Source organism: Phyllostomus hastatus, unplaced genomic scaffold (assembly GCF_019186645.2).
Source record: "Phyllostomus hastatus isolate PE091 unplaced genomic scaffold, TTU_PhHast_1.1 phas_scaffold_1674, whole genome shotgun sequence".
In the NCBI taxonomy this organism is placed as follows: Eukaryota; Metazoa; Chordata; class Mammalia; order Chiroptera; family Phyllostomidae; genus Phyllostomus; species Phyllostomus hastatus.
The window spans coordinates 30,387,949-30,411,774 of record NW_025334011.1 but is presented as its reverse complement, the minus strand read 5'-3'; the positions used below and the strand labels follow the sequence as shown (position 1 = coordinate 30,411,774).

General features: G+C 35.0%; 1 protein-coding gene across 2 annotated transcripts in view; it reads left to right on the top strand.

The window, feature by feature from the left end:
• USP6NL (USP6 N-terminal like) overlaps nucleotides 1-23,826 on the top strand; it is a 186,513-nt gene that overhangs the window by 75,409 nt on the left and 87,278 nt on the right. The gene's annotated exons all lie outside the window — the stretch shown is intronic.

Sequence of the window (23,826 nt, the reverse complement as noted above, 5' to 3'; positions counted from 1 at the left end):
CTCCTACCCTTTGCAACAGCATGGATGGAGCTGGAAAACATTATCCTAAGCGAAACAAGCCAGGCAGTGAAAGACAAATACCATATGATCTCACCTTTAACAGGAACCTAAATAACAAAACAAAGAAACAAGCAAAATATAACCAAAGACACTGAAATAGAGGACAGGCTTATGGTGACCGGAGGGGAGAGAAGAGGGAATTTAAGGGGACAGTGGGAACGGTTCACAGGAACAAACTTAAAGGACACATGGTCATAGACTAAGGGGAGGGTGGTAATGGTAGGGAAGTGGGGAGGTTGGGAGGGGGGACTGGATTGGGAGTAGAAAGGAGAAAACTGTATTTGAACAATGATTAAAAAATAATAAAAATAAATAAATAAATAAAAGAAAGTTGTTTCATGTATCAATCATTTGTTTCTTTTTATTTCTGAATAGTATCTTGTAGTATGGATGCCTCAGGCTTTAACCATTCACCCATTGAAGAATATTTTGATTGTTTCAAGATTTTTACAAATAAAGCTGCAATGGGCATTCATGTCCAGGTTTTTGTGTAGACAAAGATTTTCATTTCTCTGGGATAAATACCCAGGATGTGATTGGTGGATTGAATGGTAAGTAGATGTCTATTTTTTCAAGAAACTGCCAAGAGACCAATATTGACATTTCTCTAGAACTTATTTACTAATGCCTAATAAAACTGAGATACCGAGAAAGTAGTCAATTTATAATGATTGTGTTTTATACAACCAAGTGAAAATGTAGCAAATATAACAGACAAGTTACAGAAGTATAAATGTCTAGTTACATATGAAAAGATTTTGAATGTCACTAATAATTAAAGGACTGTTTATTGTTAGCACTATGCTTATATGTAACTAATTTAAAATCAGATGGAGTAGCTGAAACAGTTCAGGGTAGGAGGGCTCTGGAGGGTAGTTACAGTGGCTGAATAATGCCTTGAGTACCCAGCAGTTTTCATTTTCCTCCTTGGTCATACTTAATCTTTGTTTTTATATTTGCAAGATAGCTGCTGCATCTCCATCCTTAGATCCAAGAGCCAGGCCTGAAGACAAAGGGAAAAGGGGAATCCAGAATAGATGTCACCTGGAGAAGGAAAGCAAAAGCTTTTCCTGAAATCACCAGCCAGAATTGTGTCCCATGGCTACCACTGGCTGTAGGGTGGTGGGGGAGAAGCAGGTATTTTTTTTAAACGAGAAACATTTTGGCTGAAAAGATTTGGGGTTCTATTAGTGAAGGAAGATGTGGGGGATATTGGTTAGGCAACTGGCAATGCTTGTTGGAGAATGTAGATGTAAACAATAATGGAATGTTGTGTGCCCAAGACTGGCTAAAATAAAAAAAAAATAGGAATAATGTCCAGTGTGATGAAAAAAGTACTAACACCATTGGTTGTAAGAGAACAAATCAATATGCTTTTTTGACTGGCAATTTGTTATTTCTTTATCAAAATTAAAAATGGTGTTTCACCTGGCCCATCAAATTCAAATCTGTGACTCTGGTAGAGTCACGGTCATATCTGTTAGAAATACTGGTTCTGCATATGTGCACAAAGATCTTCACTGTAGCATAGTTTACAATAATATTTAACCACTAGGAACTATCCAACTAGCTGTCAATGGGAGAAAGGGCAACACATTATCATACATTCATGTAGTGGAGTACAGTACAGCCAGTCACTGAAAATAATAAGCTTGAATTATGTGAACATACCTGGAAAATAGTTACAAAATATATATGAGTAGACAAAAAGTGCAGAACAATATGGTTCATTGCCTACCCTTCAATATATAGGTATGTGTTTATATTGTACATGTGTGTGTATATGTGTATGGTATAACTATATATGTTTTGGAGTATGACTCCAAGTAGAGTCATAGAAGAGAAAGACTTTATGGAAACACACCAAAACTGGTTAACCCTGGGAATGGGTTAGGGAAAGGGGGAAGAGATTTCACTGTTTTATACACAATTGTAGTTCTTGAATATTTTACACGCATGTAATAGCTGTTTAGTTAGAAAATGATGTTCTACAATGTGATTTGTTTTTTGGTTGCTTGGAGCATAAAGTTGTATATTTTAGCTATTCTGGGTAAAACTACTTAAATTTTTATTTTGCCATGTTATGTCATAGAGTATACTCAATATTTTTCGTTGGCAACTCCAGATTTAATATGGTATTCAGGACTGCTGAAATTCTCACAATAGGTTTAGCTTAAATGCTTTTTAACTCTTGCTTATCAATTTTTTAACTTTCTGACTCTTTAGGCAAGTAGTTATTTTTTGTTTATCGGTTATCTGTCTCTTATAGTCCTTCCTATTTCTCATTTTCTGCTTTAATCTTATTTCCCTTGGGAATGAAGCAGCCATCAGTCTGCTTTAATTTTTTCTAAAACTAGACTGAATAAAAAAACAAGATAAATTAGGTCTGAATGAAGGTTTTGAGAGACTTTTTAGGTAAATTACACAAACTTGAATTCATTGTTGTTCAAACACTGTTTCTTACTGTTTAGAGGCCTTTTTTCTTCTTTTTTGGTTATCTTTGAGTCTCAGCTCTGGCTTAGTTATTTGAGATGACTTGATATGTAAAGTTTGCTAAACCTGGGAATCTTTAAAAATAGATAACACAACAGTGTGGCTCCCTCTTTTAGAGAAACTTATTACTGTAGTAAAGAAAGGGGATAGAATGTTTTAAGTGGGGTTATGTAAGAAAAAGCCCCAGAACCTTCAAATATTTGCATTTTTTTTTCTGTTCCTGAATGGTAAGATGATTCTTGCCTTTACTGACAACTTAGTAATTAATCCTGTGTAATAAAGTGTCTAGAGCACACAAATCAGACTGAGGTTTGAATCCTGGTGTACTAGCTGAGTGACCTTTTTGATCCTCAGTTTTCTTACATTTAAGTGCTTATTTTGATTAATAATAGTACATATTTTATCATTGCCTAGGTGACACATTCAGGAATTACTGTGAGCATGAAGTGGAAATAGTTTCTGTAATGTTTTCTGTAATAATTTCTGTGAATATTGAAATAGTGACTTTTAGATAAAAAAGCTGTGGTACACAGTGAAATACTACCTGGCTGTAAAAAAGAAGGAAATCTTACCCTTTGTAACAGCATGGATGGACCTGGAGAACATTATGCTAAGTGAAATAAGCCAGCCAGAGAAAGACAAATACCATATGATCTCACTTGTATGTGGAATCTAGTGAACAAAATAAACTAACAAATGAAATAGCAAGAGACTCATAAATATAGAGAACAGACTGACAGTTGTCAGAAGGGAGTTGGATGAAAAAGGTGAAAGGATTAAGAAAAAGAAAGAAAGAAAACTTCATAGACAAAGACAGTGATATGGTGATTACTGGAGGGAAAGAGGAGTAGGGGTGGGTAGAAGAGGTTAAAGGGGGATATGTGGTGACAGAAGGTGACTTGACTTTGGGTGATGAACACACAATGCAATATACAGATGATGTGTTATAGAATGGTACAAAACCCATATAATTTTATTAATCAGTGTCACCCCCATAAAGGCAATAAAAATTTAAAAAATAAATTAGTGACTGTTATTGTAGAAGATAATAGGAAATTTGAGATTTGCATAATATATTGTGGGGTTTTTTGTATAAGACTTTATTTTTTCATTTTATTTTTATAGAATTATCCTTTGTGTAAAAAAATTGGACAACACAAAACACACAAGGGAAAGATTTTTTTAAATCCTCTGTAATTTTTTATTCAAGAAAGAGCTCTGTTAATATTCAGTTGTCTATCATGCTAGTCTCTTTTCTATATGCAGTTACTATTTGCTCTACAGACTTGGTCCTAAATCCTTAAAACAGGCTTGCATGATATGGCTGTATCTCAATTTTACAAATAAGGGAAACAAGGCTGAGAGAGGTTAAGATCAAACTGCTGAGAAGGATTGGTGGTGGTATTCATGATCAGGACTGATGCCCCCATGGAACAAGATGGGGCTCCGTTCCTTGCCTAGTTGAGAGCAGTCCTCTCCAGAATCAATTTACAATAATTTGTGTTTGTAAGATGATGACCAAGGTTTAGGTTGTCCTTTGTGATTGTTTAAGAAAGCAAAATGTATTTGGACTTAGTACATTGTTTTTCCATATGTTCTTATAGTATACTATTACTTAGATGATATGCATGTTTGCAGCCCCATCAATGTTAAATCGTAAGGATTGAGGTCAAAGTGAGATTTTTGGACTAGTCCAAAGTGATTGTAATTCTCTAAGCGGCAGAGTCTTGTTACAACAAGGCTCTTTGGATGTGTGATGTGTGCACTTGGATGTTGAATTACTGAGTGATTTGGAAAATGATTTTAAAGTTGCACTTTTATTGTACTCAAAAATGACTAAGTTATAGAGGGTAGGGCAAAGTAGGTTTACAATTGTAAGTATGTGAAACACAGAGTTTATTCTTGTATTATTTATTAGTTATTGTATTATTTTTCCATATAAACAACTGTAAACCTACTTTTGCCCCACTCTGTATTCTCATTTTTATAATAGTTTTGAAATTCTAATTTTCCTATTCATGTGTTTCAAGAAGTAGATATTGTTATTTGGGTCAATAAGTATTGCCTTTCTTTATTTAGAATCTTCAGAAACTCCCTAAAAAACTAGTTTTTATATTATACTGCATATACTACCTACACAATACCTTAGGTACGCGCGCACACACACACACACACACACACACACACACACACACACAGACAAATCTATTTTCTGAGGGGGACTTACCTTCATTGCTTTATTACACTTGTACCTTTTTCTCAAGGAATTTGGTAATCTATTATTTCTAATATTTTGAAAATTAGACTGTCATAGCTACAGAAGTGTATAACCAAGTTTGACTTACTGGCTTGTATTGCTTTTTAATGATTTTTTTCAGAAGTAGGATTTAAAAAAACATACTGTTAGTAGTTTATCTGAATGTATCACCTAGGCAATTGCAAAACACATACTAATATTTCACAAAATAAGCTGTGGTTAATTTTAGACATTATGCTTTAAATATTACCAAAAACATTCCAGAAAAAATTCGCTGTATTTACTCTGTATTTGTAGTAGAGTTGTTTATGTATTTATATATAATACGACTTCAATATGATGTAACTTGCAATTTGGTTAGGATTATGTGGATATAATTTATATAAAGTTAGTGAGGTGAATTAAATGTGATTATTTATAGAGGTGTGGAGCTGTTGGAGAGCTGGGTGTGTTTGGGGAGGAAGTACAGTGATTTTGTGGGGTCCGTTGATGCGAAGTGGTAGGAGGAGATGTTTGGAATTCCACAACCTCAGACTGGGACCAGACTGTTAAAGGGTTGTTTCAGAAACATTGGGATTTATCCTAAGATAGCCAGATGTAGACATTGAGAAAGCAGCAGAATGAGTTTAGTATTCAGGTAGAATAGGGTGGAGAGACATAGATATAGGACTCATCATTTTGGAAATGGATGTAATTACTGATGAAGAACTTGTCGAAGACAGAGAGAGAAGAGAGGAGAACCCAAGAGAATGTTGGTAGACAAGTAGACAGACCTCTGTGATGTGATGATGGTGGTGTTTTGTACACGGGCATTAGTGCTTATATTTGTTGAAGTGGAAGATAGTCAGGGGACAGAGGCCAAGACTTCCGAGTTCTTTTGGTATCTGACCTGCCTGTCACTTTCAATAGCCTCTTTATACCCACTTTGTTGTATCTGTGCAGTTAGATGTGGCTGGAGAATACACCACAGTCTTCTGGCTAGTTGTACTTTAAATTCATATATAGGTGGACTTTTACTGTTGCGTGGTAGTCATACTACGTTATTCTACTTCATTCACAAAAGTAACTATCTCAGTTTCCCTTTTTCTCTCAAACCTTCAGTATCTGTCCCCATATTTAGTTCTCAGCTGATTACCTTGTTTCCTTCTTTACTGAGAAGCTTGAAGTTAATTACTTCAGTGGACTAGTAGTGCCAGTTGCTTACATCACATCAACTGAATCCATGTACTCTGCCTGTTCCTACTGTAGATGAACTCTCTCTGCTCCTGTGTAATGCTAGCTCCCTTGCTTGTGCACTAAATTCTCTGTCCTCGCATCCTCCCCGAAACACTGTTCACTCAGTTCTCTGTTCTTTCCCTTGTGTCATCAGATTTCCTCTTCTGTTGGCTCATTTTCATCATTATACCATGTGCTGTTTTTTTCCTTATCAAATGAAAAAAAACCCATATTTGACTCTACTCACTCTGCCAGCAACTATTCCATTTTTCTGTTCCCCTTTGCTGTAAAAGGAGTTCTGTATTCAACAACTTTAATTTCTCCACTTCCACTTTCTCTTACGTGGACTTCAGTCAGACTTCAGCCCCATGACTCCAATTTAACATTGGAGATAATGCAATTTTAAATTTGCTTTTAAAATCAAAAACCTTATTTGAATTAGAACATGTTATTGATACCACTTTACATTCTTGTGCCAAGTATAATATATTTAGAGAAATGTGTAGACTTTGCCATCCATCTTTAGTTGCTACAGTTGCATCACAAAGAGGTACTAAAAATGGTAACAGATTTTAATTGCTCTTGTTAAATACTGGGCATTATACTTGCTGGCTTTGTAGTATTGGGCTCCATGTGCATTTTTGGTGACTGTTCCTCAGTCCTTCCTATGACTAAGATGTTGCCTAGTTTTGATCAAGCAGATGGTTTTAAGTCACTCTGTACTATGTCAAGTGAAGTTGTGAATGAATAACTGAACCTAGTGAGCATGAAAACAATTAGCATGCAGGAAGTTTAGTGTGGAAAGAAAAAATACACAGCAGAGTTAATCCAATGCATAATTAATAATATCCATAATTTGATAATGAGTTGCATGCTTTGGCTTTTATTAATCTCTTACAAATTCTTTTGAGGACATAGAGTTTCTTAGAATTTATATAAAATCCTCTAGTTATGACCCAAAAGGAAGTAATCAATGGGCTTTTCTTTTCTTTCATGCAAAGAATATGAAAAATATATGTCCTTGGTGGTACCCCTGAATGAAATTGAGAGTCACACTGATAGGCTAAAAAGTAGTAAATATGATTAATTTATTATTAAAAAGAGGTCTAGAGAGACTCTTCCTGACATCTCTCTACATTAAAATCTCCCATATGAGTGTGAGTTGGTTTATTTTTTCCTTTAATTCTGTCAATTTTTGCTTTGTATATTTTGAAACTGTTAATAGGTTTATACTTATATCTTCCTATAGATTGATTCTTTGTTGCTAAGAAATGTTCTTTTTCATCTCTAGTAATGATCCTTGCCTAAGTCTACTTTGTCTAAAATGAGTACACTTATATCAACTTCTTTCAATTCATGTTTGCATGGTGTATCTGTGCCTATTCTTTTCACCTTCAGACCTTTTGTGTTCTTAAATTTAAGATGTGTCTATATATGTTTACATTTAATCTGATCATTTTTATCTTTAAAGTGTTCAGTTTACATATAATACTGTCATGTTTGAGTCTAAATTCAACTTTCTATTTATATCTTCCCACCTGTTCTAAATTCTTTTTCTGTCATTTCTTGCCATGTTTTAGATTATTCAGATATTTTTTATTATCCATTCTAAGATTTCTTAGTTTGTTAGTTATAACAAACTTAAAAAGTTAGTTATAACTTTTACTATTCTTTAGTCTTACCCTAGATTGCATTATTCATACTTGACTTACTAGAATATATAAGTTAGTGCTGTTACCCATTTCCCAGAAAAAGCTAAGGACTTTAAAATACTTTAAGTCCATTTATGTGCTACCTGCCTTTAGGTATTACTCATGTGTGTTTTAATTCTACCTATATTTTAAGCCTCATGTATTCAATATACCTATATTTACATTTTACATCATTATTTCTTTCTTTATGTTATTCTTTTATCAGTGCTTATATTCTTCTGCTTGAACAACTCCCTTATTTATTTTAGTGTATGTGCTGACTATTATATATCTCAGATGTCATTTGTCTAGAAATATCTTCATTTTTATAAAAATTCAGTTTGATATTTTAAAAATTTCTTGAAATTCTAAGTTGCTGGTTATTTTCTTCTGCATGTCGTTAAAAGTGTTAATTTATCATCTTTGAACTATCATCATTTCTGTTTAGAAATTTGCTGTTAGTCTTATTGCTGTTCCTTTGAAGGTTATTTGTCTTTTTCTCTGGCTATTTTGAAGATTTCTTCTTTGTCTTCACATTTCAGAAGTTTTACTCTTGATATGCCCAGGTCTTTTTTTTCTTTGTATTTGTCCTGCTTCAGATTATTTTGCCTTTTGAATCAGTGAGTTAGCCTTCTTGCTTATTAGGTCTTTAAAACTGCTTCCACACCATTATCTCTATGTTCCCTCCCTGGGACTGCAGTTGTGCATGTAAGACCATTTCCTTGTGTCTCATATGTCTCCTCTGCTTTCATGCATTTTCCATCCTTTTTTTCTCTTCTTGTTTCAGTCTGGAGATTTTTTTAGATCATCAATCCTCTTATCTGTGGCTAATCTGTTAAGGCTGTCTGTTGAGTTTTTAATTTTAGTGATTGTGTTTTTCAATTCTAGAATTTTTATAATCTTTTAAAAAAGATTCTAAGTCTTTGGTGAGATTCTACGTCTCGTCATCAGTTTTCTTGAACATACTATAGAATTTAAAAGAGATTCTGTGCCTAATACTGCAATATCTGTCTTACCTTGCAGGTCTGTTTGTTTTCTTTAAAAAATTTTTTTTAATCCTCACCCAAGGACATTTTTCTTTGCTTTTAAAGAAAAAGGAAGGGAGAGAAAAAGAGAGAAACATTAATGTGAGACAGAAACATTGACTGGCTGCCCCTGTATGCGCCCCGACTGGGGATTGAACCTGCGAACTACACGTGTCCTGACCAGGAATCGAACCTGCAATCTTTTGGTACACAGGACAACACTTCAACCAACGGAGCCACACTAGCCAGGGTGTTTTCTTTTTTTATATGCCTGGTAACTTTTTATTGAATGCCAGCTATTATATATGAAAAATTTGTTGAGACTTTGGATAAACTTTTGGCTTCTGGCAGGCAGTTAAAGAACAGACAGAGTAACTTTGTTTATCATGTTTGAGCTGTAGTAAGTCTGAGTTTTAGTATTAGTAAGGTTTTGTTTATTTTGAGTTTACCATTAATCCTAGGGTACAGTCATTCAGGGACCTCAGCTGGAAATCTGGGGTGCCATCTTAATGCGTCTTGAACTCCAATTTTTATTTCCCCAGGACTGCCAGAAGCTCTGTTTAGCTTTTTAACTGTTATTGCTATTCTCTGCTTGGCTTCTCAAAATCTGTGCTGCTTATGAATTGGCAATGCATTGCAGAGTTAAGCAACTGAGATTTTAGACTGACTTCTCTTTGCTTTCTTTCCTCTGGGGATTTTGGCCTTCAGGCCCTGGCTGTCTTAGGTGCCCTGAGTACCAGTGTTTTTTTGTCTTCTCAGCCCTGGGAGATGGTGAAAACTATCAAGTTTTCTTCCTCTTAGCAGTTTTTATCTGGGGTGGGTATTATTGGTACACTTTTCCCCCTGTACTCTTGCCACTTACCTTCTTTCATTCTTGCTGTTTGTAATATAAATGTGAAGGAGATCCAACAGCCAATCTTTGGACCTTGAGGTGACTTTGAGGATGGGAGCCTTAAAGAGAATACTAGAGAAGAAACATCGAAAATCCTGGAATCCTATTGACATGAGAGTCCTCATGTCAGACATGGAAGACTCAGATCTAGATTTTTCAGATATTGGCAGAGAAATCAGTATCTTTTCTTGTTTAAGCCTTGCTATTTTAACTTTTGTGTTTTACCTATATAAATCTAATGCTAATTGACAGAGCAAACTGACATAAGTATGCATTCACATTAACATATTAAGGGTCATTGATTTTTAGTCTTTTACCTAGTCGTTACATATATAACACATGACATTCACTGAGAGAGTAATTTCATGGACAGGTTTTATATGTATCTCCCATACTTTCCTAAATGCCATTACTTTAATTTCCACGCAAGACAACATGGACATCCAAGTTAGTGAGAGGAATGTTACTATATGGAAAGATGAATTCAAGTGTTGTTAGTTATATTATTGCAAATTACTTATGACATACTTACCAAATGATCCCAATAGATTACACTGGGAATTACTGTACACTGTCCTGAAGCACTTTCTTTCCATCCCACAAATATTATTCCACAGACAAAATATGTTTGTAGACAAATGTAGTGGGGGAAATCAAAAAGGCAAGGAGTAATTGAACAAACATTTAGACATTAGTGAGAAATTGTATGTAGAGAGTAAAGGAAAAAGAAAATGTTAAAAGTGACATTAAGCTTTTGAACATAAAGTGTGTCATGGTGGTGTTGTTGGTTGAAAAAGGCACATTAGTAAAGGGTTTCTTCAAGAGAATAAATGTTTCATTACTTAAGGTTACGGATTTGTTCAGTTGGCATGCTTCCTCTTGATGTGTATGAATTCTCTGCATAATGTGAATTGTATAACATCAATATAAAAGGATTTCTTTAACTTTTCTACCCTAAAGGATATTATAGAACTTTAATATTACAGACCTTCGGTTGTAGTTGTACCCTTATATATGCTATAACCGCCTCAATCCCTGGACAGTATTTCAGGGACTGGTCTTAAAACCATTTACAATTCTTAGGTATGTGGCAAAACTATGACCCCATTGAAAACAGGAATTCAGCATAAAGCAGCATTATTTCCCTATTTTTATACAGACTATAATTAGCATCTTAGGACTCACAGTAGTATCTGTTCACATTTTTGAGGTATACACTTAAGAATGACTCACTATCCTGACTCACTTGTTGAAGTTCACTGTCATTCAAAAGCTCTTTCATTCTGCCTTTCGTTTAGTGGCTTTAATTTTTTCACTGTGAATAGAATTGCAGTAGCAAGTATCACATTGCTGAATATAACCTTTGTTTTTTCTTAATTGGTGTGTATATGTCATGCCTCTAAGCACATTCAAAGCTTTTACTTATGATGGCTGACATTTTGTTGTTTAGTCTTGGCAGGAAGTACTGGATAGTGAGAGTTAGTAGTATGCAAGAGTGAGTGAGACAACAAGCTCTTTTGTTAATAGGATGAATGTATAAATACTATATAATTTACTTTAGTGGAAGTATGCATATGTTTAGAAATGTACTATAAATTTAGTTGTACCCAGTAAAGCGTGTTCCAGGAAGTACCATCAGACCTGGTAGATATTTCAGCTTAACGACTGAACTGGCCAAGCCAATTATTTCTGAGAAGATTTGATCAAATAAAATTCTTGGTAAATAATTTGAATAGTCCTTAGAGCTTATGTTAGTGTTAGACCAATAACGTAAGTCTGGGTGAACAGACCTAAACAAGCCACTGCAGAAATTCAGTGAGTTTTGCTGTACTATGTATAGATGTTAATAAGTTATGTGTATAAGATTTGGAGACAGATCTGGGTTTGATTTGTAGCACCACCACTTAATGACTTTGCAGTTGTGGGCCAACATTAACCTCTCTGTTTCAGTTTTCTCATCTCTGCAGCTATACCTGTGTCAATAGAGTTGTGTTAGGATTACATTAGAAAATTCTTATTCATTCATTTAATTATTCAATAAGTTTAGTGAGCATCAATCCTGTGTCTGGCATTGTACTAGGCGCTGGTTTACAGTGGTAAGTAAACTGATGTGTCCTGATCTGTGGGTCCAGTGGAGAAGACAGGAAGCAAACAAGTAAGCAAGTAATAAAATATTTTAACATTGTTGTATTTTCTGTGAAAGAAGATATCAAGGCTCCATGAAAGAGAGCAGCTGAAGGAAGATCTCCCTGCGCAGGTAGCTCTGAGGCTGAGGTGGGAAGAGTGGTAGAGTAGAGAGGAGAATTCCAGACAAAGGGGCTCGAATGTGGGATAGCCCTGAAGCACCCACACAAAAAGGGTGCTGTTAGGAACTGAAAAAAGTCCTGTGTGCTAGGAGTATGGCTTGTACACGGTGAAGAGTGGGATGAATAGCTATTCATAGTCTGTGTGGTGCCTGGCCCGTGGTGCATGATGAATGTTATTTGCCATCATTCTTCTTATTATAATGATCCCTTACTTTATTTTTTAGAGGTTACTTTATGGATTGTCACTTAAAACTTTGAAGGAAGCAAATAGCTTTCAAAGCAGATGCCAAAGAGTCAATGTATTTAAACTTGTGTGTGCTGTTTAGAGAGGCCTTTAGGTTCTCACTCAGAGCTTGTTGGTGATTATTGTCCATACCATTCACATAAATTTAGTTATTTGATTTTTAGAACATTAGAGGTTTTTGAAAAGTAGCAAGTTTTAGTGTAATAAATTTAGTATAAAATTCACAGTGATTGATTATTAAAAACCTGAGGTGAAATCTTTTGGCTTTGGGGGGCTTTATTGAGGTATTATTTACATACCATGGAATTCATTCATTTGAAACATAGAACTTGATGAATTTTGGTAATTATATCACTGCCACCACATGATATAGAAAAGTTCCAACAAGAATCCTAAAAATTCTTATTTTCTTGTGTCCCTTTGCCCTTTTTGCCCTGGCCACCAGCTTCTGGCAGCCACTAATCTGCTTTCTGTCACTATAACTTTGTATTTTCTGGAATTTCATTTTAATAGAGTCATACATTGTATGTCTGACTTCTTTTATTCATGTTGTTGCATGTATTAGTAATTTGTTCCTTCGTATTGTTGACAAGTATTCAGAGTAGAGATTAACCACAATTTATTTATTCATTCACCAGTTTATAGACATTGGGTTGTTGTCTTTGGCTGTTGTGAATAATGCTTGTGTGAACATTCACAGAAGATTCTTTATGAATATATGTTTTTGTGTGGGGTAAATACTGGGAGTTGGATTACTGAGTAGTATGGGAAAGTTCATATCCGACTTTATGAGATATTACCACTCTTCTGATGTGGTTGTACCAGTGTTATTCTCACTAGCACCATTTGAAAGCTCTAGATGCTCCACATCCTTGGCAAACTTGGTACTGTCACTCTTTTTACCTTTAGCTATATTCATATCTCAATGTGATTTTAATTTGCATCTTCTTAAAATATTTGTTGGCCATTTGTTGTATTTTTTCTTTATGAAGATATCTATTTGATATTTGAAGTATATGTTCAAATCTTCTCATAAAAATGTACTGTTTGTCTTCTTTCTTAGTTATAAGAATTCTTTATGTATTCTGGGTACAAGCCCTTTAACAGATGTTTCATAAATATTTTCTCCCAGTCTTCTGCAGCTTGCATTTTGCTTTCTTAACTATCTCTCTCTCTCTTTTAACAGTTGTATCATGGAGTTTTTTAATAATCCTTTCATTGTATTTTTTTCCATTACCATTTATCCCCCCATCCCCTATGCCACCACACCTACCAGACCCCATGATCACATTGTTGTCTGTGCCATGAGTTCTTTGTCTTTGTTTTCCTTTTTCGCTCTGCTCCATCCCTCTACCCCCACTCAGAGCTGTCAGCCTGCTCTCTCTCTGAGTCTGTCTCTATTTTGCTTGTTACTTTGGTTTGTTCATTAGATTTCACATATGAGTAAAATCATATAATTGTCTTTCTCTGACTGGCTTATCTTTGCAACAGCATGGATGGGCCTGGAGAATGTTCACTGTATCTCTTGAAGGGCAATAGTTTTTCATTTTAATGATATCTACTTCATTTTTTAAGCTATAGTTGATGTACAATATTATATTAGTTTCAGGTGTACAGCATAGTGACTAGACATTTATATAACATACCAAGTGATCACCCTGATAAGTCTAGTGCTGATGAGATCTATTTTAATTTTGATGAGATTTATTTTATCAATACTTCTTTTATAGTTTGTGCTTATTTAATTAAAAGTAATCTTCATCTAACCCAATGTCACAGGTATTTTCATCTAGAAGGCCCATAGTTTTTGCTTATATGTATAGATGTATGACTTATTTTAAATTAATTTTGCATACTGCCGCAGTCAGGGCCAAAGCTTCTTATTTTTCCCCATAGAGATATCTAGTTACTCCCCCACATTTATTGACAAGACTTTTCCCCACTAAATTATTGTGACACCTTTGAGACTATGAGATGTTACTATCATTTGTGACCATCTTCTTACACCAAGAATTTAAGCTTGACAACAAAACTTACTCAAATGTAAATAAACCTGTCTTGTGATCTTACTGGTAAGTATATATTTTAGGAGGCTGTAGAAACAATGAAGGGAACTGCTTTTCAGGGCTCATTCAAACTAATAAGAACATGTTTGGTGGTAACAGAACAGGTGGTAACTTCTTAGAATTTGTAAAATTTAAAGGAAGAAAATTCTGTACTCAGTAAGATATGAGTATCTCTAGGCAAGTGAATTAGGAAAATATTAGTGAAGTTGGACTTTCTTACATTTACAATCTCTGAAAGGAGACCTGGATCAATAAAACAAAAATCTACAGTGGCTTCTGATTCCAAATGAGAAAGAAAAGATAATACACTAACTGCTTAAGTTGTTTTTTGAATTCAAGAGCTTAAATGAAAGGTAGAAAAAAAGGCTTGCAACCAAAAATGAGTGAAAAAGAGTGTCAGGGAGGATCCAGCACAAATGTATTGACATCTGTGAACAGTGCACAGCATGTTAAAAACATTTCAGAAAGTATAATGTGGATCCCAAAGGTCAGTAATGACCAGATAAGTCTGCTGTTGAGAGCAGGTCACTTAATGTAAATTGCAGGAAAAAAAGCATATAAGCCCCAGACTCTTGCTTCTGTCTGTCCCTGCCGCTGCCTCCACCCCACAGAATTATCTTGAAACAGAAGAGGGAATGGGCAGAAATAAGAGGTAACTAAAGCCCAAGACAGGTTAGGAGATAATACAACTTTTAAGTTCAGGTCTTTCAGATTAGATGAATTACAGTCTTAGATTATTTTGGAGTAATTGTGTATAGTTTTGTAAAGATAATGAAACATAGAGAATGTACCTGAAGAATGGACTTAGAAGAGGAGCAAGGGTACATTCGGAACTTCATGCTAATTCTAATCAGAATTTTATTTGGTTTTATTAAATAGTGGCTACGAATGGGTTTTAAAGGAAATGATCTTTAGGAGCCTTTCTGGGTATAATAAGAATAAACTTACTCAACTTCCTTTTTTTTGTTGTTACTGAAAGACAACCTGAGGAAATGTTGAAGATAGGTTTTATTTGGATGTTGGAAAGGTATTTGATAAAGTTTTCTGTGACACCACCAAAGAATAGAAATGGTAAGTAATGCCAGGTTTGTATAATTGATTGATGGACCACATTTACATTTGTCAGCCAGAGTGAAGGTCTTTGCTAGTGTGTCCTAGGGTCTTATCTTATTCAGCAGTTCTTTAGTGGCTAGGATGAAAATGTAATTATGATTGCTGGATTTGTGAAGGAAGAGGGAGGGGTCCAAGTTGACAAAGATAGCTCGAGAAAGGTTATAAAATTCAGACTTAGAAAATCTTTACAGGCTCGTAATGAACTAAAATGGAAAAGAAAGTTTTAATTAAAAATGATAGAAGGCCAAGTTTTACACTGAGATTGAGACAGCTCCTAAGAGAGTTCTGAGAGATTTTCAATTAAGTATATGCTAAATATGAGCCCTTTAAATTGACTTGCCAGCCAGAAAAGGAAAGTGAATGGTTTGGTTGCAGATCAAGGGAGGTAATAGAGTTGTTCTCTTTACATCAGACCTTTTCTGGGATAGCATGTTGAATTGGGTGTCAGATTTCAAAGGGGGCTTTAATAAAATGTCATGTTTGGAACAGGGTGAATGAATATCTCAGTGATTGGTATTTTATAGGTTTGTCATGTAAAAAAGCCTAATTTTGTTATAACTAAAAAAAACATTTCAAGATAGAATGGGCTGATTTGTGAGATTTTTATCTTGAAGCATTGAAGGAGAAATTAAGTGACTGCTTACTAAGGATGTGATGGGGGAGATGGCATCATTTGGGGGAGGTTGAGCTAGATACAGTTTGGGATTCCTTCCAATTCCTTTAACTTATTTTTTTAACGTCTTAGATACCTTACAGTTAATTTCATTAATTTTGTCCTAAGACTTTATTAATAATAAATATCTTATGTTTACATAGTAGTTAAAAGTTTTAAAATGCTTTTATCTCATAGCCCAAGTAAATGTGATGGTCAAAAGAATTCTATAAGCTGGGTAGGAAATGTTTTACAATTAGTTCCATGTTAATGATTTAGAGTATGAATTCTGGATTGTAGACCATTTGGTCTCTGAGTGCTTTCCTTCCCTCGTCTGTAATTTGATGATAATAATAGGGGCTATACCTTATGGTTGTTTGGGTTTACATGGGACCACAGATTTGAGAATATATGCTTAGAACATTGTATTATGCTTAGAACAGTATCTGACGTATAGTAGATGGTAAAGGTTAGATAATGATTTTGTCATTAGCATTTTATTTCTCTTTTACGGGTAAGGAGACTGAAGCTTATGCAGGTTGTGACTTGCCCAGGTTTACATCAATAATAGGTGGTAGAGTAGTTATTGAGAATTCTGTTGATTTGGATGAAAATGAAATTAGAAATGGAGTCTAATTACTGGCACATGGACTAATTTTGTGACACAGTATTGATTTCATTTAATTTGTTAAATGAGTCAGTCAGACTGCTGTGAAACAATTGACTAAATTTTGGGAAAGCTCGGTTTGATTGTGTTTATATATACACACACATTCCAGATGATTCAGTAGGAAAAAGCCCTTTTTAAACGCAGGTTATAAATGAAAATAACCACATTTTTCAAAAGATTTATGGTGCTTGACAGCATTGAAAAGGAAGTGGAAATTAACTTTAGTTCTGTGGGCATTCCAGAGTACTTGCCAAGCAATTTGGGCTTCTGGTTTCTAGATGTGAGTAGATTTCTAGAGGAAAATAAGTCAAACTGAAGGCATCTCTCAGAAGAAAAATCTAAATTGCCTCTTATTTATAATGAAAAAAATAATCTCACTAAAATTCTGTTCTGTCTTCAAATAGTCACCACTTATGATTAAGTCATAACATGCTCTGTAGTTTTCCAGTCGTGTCAGAAACAGTTTGTGTTGCACCCTAACATAGGTGTCCCCTGCAGACTGTGTGTGTGTGCTTCAAGGAGGGTTGTTACTTTGGCATTCTTCTCACTGCTGGTTAGTTTCTGGGGTGAACACATCTCTTATGGTAAGGATTCTTTTATTTACTTACAAAGTTGTAAACATCTTGAGGGCAGATAATATGTCTTAATAATCGGTTTTTCTCAGTACTTGCAAATAGTCCTGCACGTAGAGAGTTTGTGAAATTGTCGATGCATTGATGGCTTTATTGGAAAACAAAGAACCTACTAGATTGGCTCTATTGAAAATGGTCAATCAAATGAACTTACCATTCACAATGTTAGCCATGTAATCTATTTGTCAGCAAGTTTACTAAAGCTATGTTCTTGAAAAGGATTTCTGTTGGCAAAACTACATTTGGTAAAATCAGTGTCTTATAAAAATATGAGTTAAAGGGAAAACATACCCTCCCAAGGGCTTTAAAAGACTTTCAAAATACTGTAAATGAGAGTCCTGTAAGAAATCAATTTTAAAACAACCCAGATTTATCAGCAGTAAAAATCTCATTTGGTAAGTGAATTAATCAGGAAATATGTAGTGTGATCTACTGAGGCAGATTCTCCTGTAACTTTTGTTATTTGGCTTATACTTATTTTAAAAGTATTTGAATGTCCCTTAATAGCACAAAATGTAATGACTTTAGCATTTGTATTATTCTTTGTTTAATTTTTGCAGTTCTCAGTAAAATGCTAACCCTTTTACAGATTATTGCAGTGAGTAAGGATATGCTTTTCTGGACCAGGTTTTCTGTTCATATATGGAGAAGGTAGACTGTAGATGCTTAATCTTCCTTTCTGCACCATCACAGCCCCTCTGCCTGCATGCCCGCTGGAGGAGAAAGTATTAATTGGTCTTCTTATGGTGACAGGAAAGAAGTAATTATGCACTTGGACATAGTTTCTATCTCTTTGAATTTTTATTTTTCCTATCTTCTTTTAGAGCATTAAAAAATCTGGAACATGAAAGTATGGAAAAGCTGAGGTGGCTTATTCTTGACCCCCCTAATGTTTCTGATCACAGAGGGCTGAAAGAAGGGTGTGGTGTAGAAGGGAACCCATTGCTTATGTAGAAGTAGCTATGTTGGAGTAGTGTTAAATCTTTAACCCCTTCCTGTGGAGGAATTTTTCTTCTAACATTCATTATCTTTACAATTGCTAAAAGGTTTTTTATGTTTTGAGTAGGTGGTGCATGTACATGGTAAACAATTGAAGATGTACTAAAGGTGATCCAGTGAAAAATAAGTGTCATTTCCATTCAGTCATCTACTTTAAATCTCCCCAGGATGAGCACTATTAACTTTGTGCATTTATGTGCATCCCTAACCCCCAACTGTGTGTTGTACAACTCTTTTGAACTTTTTCCCCCCTGTTGACAATGTATCTTGAGAATCATTTTAAATCAGTACATAATTTTGTTTCATGATTTTTAATAGCTCAATCGATCGGCATTTATTTTGTTTCCAGTCTTTTTTGCTGCATTGTGAAGGTGGTTATGCATATTTACTTATAAAAGAGGAATTGGTGTTGCTGTTATAAATGCCTTCTATAATTTCAGCTGTTTACTCAAAGAGTGGAAGACAGTACTTTCTAAGAAATATTTTCCACCATGAGAAGGATGGCAGCTCTTTTATATAAAGTATGTTTTTATTTATAGTTAATTGCCTGGGGATATGGTGATATTTCTCGTGGAAATTGGCATAACTCATCAAGTACATCAGTCTAGGAGAGATTCCTTTTCTCTCTTAATGAATTTTTAAGAGTTTTACTCTGGTGTGTAAAAAGTAGACTTAGAAACTGAATCTATGTATAAGTTTTTGGCTAGGTAATTGAGGGTGAGGCATTGGGATGGGAATGGAATAGATAGATCATTGTAAAGAATTCTAGATGTGGATTTTCAGGATCTCCAGACAGGATGTCATCTGGAGCCCAGTGGCAGCACTTTCCTTTTCTGTCATGTATTAGTTGCATTTAAGATCATTGTTTAAAAAAAAAAAAACAACCCTGAATATAGTGGTACAAGTTTTGTTGGATATCTATATTCTACTACTTCTATTTTTCTCAAATATATTCAGTTTTGGGAAGATAATGTATATGGCAGATCATATGTTTTTACATTTGTTTTTGGGTAGAATTAGCAACAGTAAACCAAGGCTGACAGTTGCTGTTATCTTAGTCATTCAGTTCTGAATGACCCAGGTAATAATGGGATGCTAGTGTAGTATCAAAACATGAATTGTTAAGTTTTTACCAAGTTAATTTTGCTTTATTTATGGCCTTAAAATAATCTCTAATCCCTAAATCTTTTCCTTTCTTGCATACACTTAACTTTTGCTTCAAGGGATTACCTTCTATTCCAGTTGTGGTGAGTGGGATAATATTGAAACAAAAGGAGGGGAAGGAGAAATGGTGTAATTTTGAGACCTGTCTTCTCTACCCAATGTGACTATTGAGAAGAGTGCTGTTGAAATAGATGTACCTGTTGCTGCAGACCCTAGCTTTTCATGAAGACATTGTGGCTTTTTCTATTCAAATGGTGCATTTCTACCATTTTTAAAGGCCTGGCTCAAATGTTGCCTTGCAGGTGAAGTCTTTTCCTGACTTTGCTTCTTTTTTATTAGCTTTTCCATAGTATTTTAAAAAGCCTTTACTAAGGGTTATTTATTACATTATTTATAGTTGATTCTTCATGTGTCTGCCTCAGGAGACTGATCTTTTTGAGGAACTTAGTTTTATGCATATTTGCAGTAGCTAGGAACAGTGGCAATAAATGATCCTGAATAGTTTTGAATTAATGAAGATCAGAAAATTTGAGCCATCTCATCTTTCCAAGGGAAAGCTTGTCTTTTATATTCTTTTTTTACATCCAATATTATTTTTGTTAGTTTCAGTTGTTCATTTGTTAGACAATCATGTGCTTTATAAACTATTGCCCCTGATATTTCCAGTACCCAACTGGCACCCTACATAATATACTATATTATTGACAATATTTCCTATGCTGTACTAAGCATCCCCATGACTTATTTTGTAACTACCAATCTGTACTCCTTAATCCCTTCACCTTTTTCACCCAGTGCCACATACTCCCATTCCCATCTTCTGGCAACTGTCAGTCTGTTCTCTGTATATATGAGCCTGTTTCTGTTTTGTTTGTTCCTTTTTATTGTTCTTTAGATTCCACATGTAAGTGACAAATTGTGATATTTGTCTTTCTCTGACTGATTTATTTCACTTAGCATAATACCCTCTAGGTCCCTCCATACTGTTGAAAATGGTCTTTATACTCTTAATCTGATCTTCATTCACTTATATGACTGATTAATAGGTATTCCAAATGAAATTTTTAGGTATCCATGGAGATAGGGCAAAATTCTTTTGATGACTGTAGATGACTTTTTTTTTTCCAAAAATTGTTTTGTAACTTGCTATAAAAACCTTATATAACACTGGGGAGCAAGTTTGTTTTTCAGCTTTTTATTTACAAAAGCTTAAAAATGTGTCTGGAAATTTTTTACAAAAATTTTGTAACTTACGGTATCAATGTGATCTGTCCTTGTATTTTTAAACATATTTTATAATAAAATTAATATGTGCATTTTATTGATCATTCAAAAAATATGACATTGTAGGAAGAAAATAAAATTAACCATATTTTCTCCTCTTGGAAGTTAAAATATTTGTTAACATTTTGGAGCATTTTATTCTGGTCTTTTTTCCTTTTTTTAAATTGTTATTCTATTACAGCTGTTGCAATTTTTCTCCCTTTGCCTTCCTCCGCCCAACCTGCTCCCTGCTTCCTCAGTCAGTCCCCACAGGGTTGCTTATGTCCATGGGTCATTCATATATGCTTTTTAGCCAGTCCCTTCCCCTTCTTTCCACCATCATCCCCCTCCTACTTGCACTGTGGCCACTATCATCTCTTCTATGTTTCCACATCTCTAGTTCTGTTTTGCTCATTAGTTTACTTTGTTCATAGATTCCTCTTATTAGTAAGAACACATGGCATCTGGCTTATTTCACTTAGCATAATATTCTCCAGTTCCATCCATGCTATTGCAAAAGGTAGGAGTTCTTTCTTTCTGCTACGTAGTGTTCCATTGAATAAATGTACCAGTTTTTTGGTCCACTCATTTACTGATGGGCACTTAGGCTGCTTCTAGCACTTGGCTGTTGTGAATAGTGCTGCTATGAATATAGGGGTGCATAGGTTCTTTTGAATTGGTATTTCAGGATTCTTCAGGTACAGTCCCAGCAGTGGAATTGCTGGGTCAAAAGGCAGTTCCATGTTTAATTTTTTGAGGAAATTCCATACTGTTTTCCATAATAGCTTTACCAGTCTGCATTCCCACCAACAGTGCATGAGGGTTCCCTTTTCTCTACAGCCTCACCAACACTTGTTGTTTGTTGATTTTTTAATGATAGTCATTCCGAGAGGAGTGAGGTGATATTTCATTGTGGTTTTAATTTGCATCTCTCTGATGACTAGTGATGTTGTGCATCTTTTCATATGCCTATGGACCCTCTGTATGTCCTCCTTAGAGAGGTGTCTATTCAGATCCTTTGCCCATTTTTTAATTGGGTTTTTTGTCTTTCTGGTATTGAGTTGGATGAGTTCTTTATATATTTTGGAGATTCAACCCTTGTTCAGTATACCATTGGCAAATGTGTTTTCCCATACAGTCAGTTCCCTTTTCATTTTGATGATTTCTTTAGCCATGCAGAAGCTTTTTAATTTGATGTAGTCCTATTTGTTTCTTTTTTCCTTGCCCTAGGAGATATATCAGCAAAAATATTGCTGTGTAGGATATCTGAAATTTTCCTGCTTATGTTTTCTGCTAGGACTTTTATGGTACCATGACTTATATTTAAGTCTATTATCCATTTTGAGTTTATTCTGGTGTATGGTGTCAATTGGTGGTATGGTTTCATTTTTTTTGCATGTACCAGTCTAGTTCTTCCAGCACCATTTATTGAAGAGGCCATTTTTACCCCATTGTATGCTCGTGCCCCCTTTGGCAAATATTAATTAACCATAGAGACATGGGTTTATATCTGGGCTCTCTTATTCGGTTCCATTTATCTATGTGTCTGTTTTTACACCAGTACCAGGCTGTTTTTATTATAGTGGCCTTGTAATAAAGATTTATATCAGGTATCGTGATACCTCCTACTTTGTTCTTCTTTCTCAAGATTGCTGAGGCTCTTTGGGGGTCTTTTTTGGTTCCACATAAATCTTTTGGACTATTTGTTCTAGATCAGTGAAATATGCTATTGATATTTTGTTAGGGATTGCATTGAATCTGTAGATCGGTTTGGGTAGTATGCACATTTTAATGATGTTAATTCTTCCAATCTATGAACAGGGTTATGCTTCCATTTTTTCGTATCTTAATTTTTTTCTTCAGTGTTCTGTAGTTTTCTGAGCATAGGTCTTTTATCTTCCTGGTTAACTTTATCTCTAGGTACTTTTTTTTTCTAGTTGCTATAGTAAATGGGATTTTTTTTCCTAGTTCCTCTTTCTGATAGTTCATTGTTGGTGTACAAAAATGCCATCAATTTATGAATATTGACTTTGTATCCAGCGACTTTGCCAAATTCACTTATTAGGTCAAGTAGTTTTTTGGTAGAGACTATAGGGTTTTCTATGTATACTATCATGTCTGCAAACAATGACAGTTTTACTTCCTCCTTCTCAATTTAGATTCCATTTATTTCTTTTCTTATCTGATCCCTATGGCTAGAACTTCTAGAATGATGTTGAATAAAAGTGGTGAAAGTGGATGACCTTCTTGTCCATTTGTCTTGTTCTTGATCTTAAGGGAATGAGTCTTTTCTCTGCTCATCTGTTTTTTTTGTTTGTTTTGTTTTCCATATTATTTGATTTATTGTTTTATTGTTTGATATTGGAGTAACTTTAGTTTTTGGATGTCACAGTTGTGGTGGTAGCCATCATTTAAGACCTCTGTAGAGCACACCTAGAGGGTTTACATTGTGTTGTTAATGGCTTTGAGGTTCTTGGTTTCCCCAAAATGAAAATCAAGAAGAAACCCCAGAGAAATTTACAGACAGATTTCATTAGGCTTATGCTTGTCAAGCACACAGTGCTGGCTCTGCTTGGCTGTTTTTATAAGCTGATTTTCATGAAAAGGTGGGCCTTTTGAAAAAGGTGGGTGTGTGGAATTTCCCGTGTCAGGGTAGGAGAAGCAACAGTTAGGAGGGAGATACAGTTCTGCATTTTTTGAGCATGGAGTGAAGGGGTGGTGACATTCTTGTGGTTGGCTTATCTGGTGTTTCTTCTGGCCATCTGGTGTCCTTGGGATCCTGGGCCCAGATCCCTGACCTTAGCAAATCCCTCAATTCAGAACTGCTTAGAACGTATTAATTGTTTTCTTTTGAGGGCATTACATTGTATGCTTTGCTGTGTTTTGTTTCACTCTAATCATGGGATTTAGTATGTTTTTGATAATGAGTAGAGAAAAACAAAGCTACTTTGATACGTACAGACTAGGCAGCTAGGCTCCTTCATTAGGCAGGTGGCCTGCTTTCATACACACAGTCCATGGTTCAAATTCATGCCTCAGGAAGACTGCCGATTGCTACATGTCATGACCTTCAGGAGTTGCTCC